This window comes from Dromaius novaehollandiae, chromosome 12 (assembly GCF_036370855.1).
Source record: "Dromaius novaehollandiae isolate bDroNov1 chromosome 12, bDroNov1.hap1, whole genome shotgun sequence".
Lineage (NCBI taxonomy): Eukaryota > Metazoa > Chordata > Aves > Casuariiformes > Dromaiidae > Dromaius > Dromaius novaehollandiae.
The window spans coordinates 7,417,994-7,420,040 of NC_088109.1; positions in this window are offsets into that span (position 1 = coordinate 7,417,994).

Here is a 2,047-nt window from a genome sequence, read left to right on the forward strand (position 1 = left end):
AATTTAGCTGTCCCAACTAAAAGTGCTTATTTTCACAGCACTGTTCACAACTGTGGAACTCTTGCCAGATTGTGCAAGGATTTAGATTAATTCCAGGATATAGGCACCTAACAGCAATATCAGGTGTTAAGACAGTAGGAAGGGCTGGGAGGACCTTATCCACTTGGGATTTGCAGCATAAAATTTGTCCTTGAAAGTAAGTGCCTAATCTTGTTCCATCAAAAATCAGTATGGATCACCCTTTTAAAACATGGCAGATGGTCCTGGCCCCATTTCATGCAAAACCTAATGGTGAAGTTGCTTATCCAGCTTTAGTTTCCTCTGCCTTGAGAAGGTAAGCTTGTCCCTTGTCAGAAAGGTGCCTCAGCTGGTTGGTGCCCTTTCCTTTTGTTGAAGATGGGTTACTGTACACAAAATAAATGAGGTTTTGCTGAGCTATTGGGAGGAAGCTAGTCTCCCTAGCTTGGCAAGTGTAGGGCCTCAGTTTCATCATCACTTTTCTGTGTTTTGTCAAGCAACTACAAATCTGTAAACTTTTTTTATAGTGGACTCATAGCTTGCTTTCTCCTGGCCTGTCCAATGTTATAGGAGACTGGGAGGCACCACTGCATTTTGTATAGAGTGAGGCATGGGACACTGCTGAGCAGTACTGCCTTGCTACATCAGGTATCTGATGCTGTTTTCTAACTTTTTGATCAAATTTGATCATCTAGCTTTCAGTTTCCTAACTAGGATGCTAGCTACTGCAAAGCTAAATTTAAAAACAAAATCTGCCATACAGCTGAATGTCTTATTCAAGTAGAGCCAGGAGCTGTGGTTTAGGTAGCAACTGCACTGGCGTTCAAGTATTGCTGCTTTGAATTCTGACATTTGAATTCCATCTTAGTCTTTGAGTAGTAGGCTGCTTTGCTTTGCCCTGCTGTGAAGTTTTTTTCTCGGTGTTGTGAGAGAGGAAATGTTGAAGAGTGTGAACCATTCAACAGTAAGGGTATCTTATAGTCTGTGATCGACATTGAAATGTTTTGTATTTTCCTTGTACTGTTTTTGTTCGCTACAACAGAGAGGTTGCTTCCCAGTCATAGTAAACATTTCAAGCTGAATATCTGTGTATATGTCGACAATAGGTGGCAAGGTGTTTTATTTCTAGCTGCAGATTGTACATTATGTTTCAGTACTGGAAAATCAACTTACTTCAGATGCTTGTACCATGGCACTGATACTTGCCCACATACTTATATTTTAGCAGTTAAAATACATTTTTAAACGAAGTATGGAAAGGCATTCTGAATCACTCAGAAATACCATCATTTTTTTTCGTAAGGCAAATCCTAGCTGAAGGACTCTGAGTAACGCTAGCGGTGGCTGGATAAGGAAGCCTCTGCTAACAGCAGTGGAATTGTGCATTTCAGGTTAGTTGTCTCCATTAATACTGCGTGGAGATTTTAAATACCTTTTTAAAGGTACTATAATTTAGAATTTAGCAAGTGGAAGAAACCGGGGGGGGGGGGGGGGGGGGAAGTGCAGTCTAAGCAGTTAGAGAATACTATGGAGGGCAGGATTAGTGCAGTTTGCTTATATAAAAGTATAAATTAGATATGGACAAACCACAATCGTTTATGATTACTTTTCCACCTTAGAGACACAGGACCTAAATCCAGACCAGAATCAGTTTACTTTGCTGAAATGAGTAGAAGGAAAAAGCCCAAACTCTGTTCTTAAATTAGAATATATCTAAATTAAGCAAAATTATATGAAATTGTGAACAAACACAATTTTTTCCTCAGCGTATGCTTCTGTATAATGTGCAGCAATAATGCATAATAGGTAAAAGTGCTGTTGAGGGATATTTTTAAATTAAAACTTTTAAAAAGCTTTTAAAAGTCCAAAAGTTTTATTTCTGAGTTGAAATCCTGAAGGGTCTGTTGTTCATTATACGTATGACATTAAATGAGTATCTTCTAATACTAAGCATCTGTCTTGGTCTGAGGAATAAATGTGCAATATACATAAGGAAGAATTATAAAAGAAATATTTTTGGCAAAGAGGC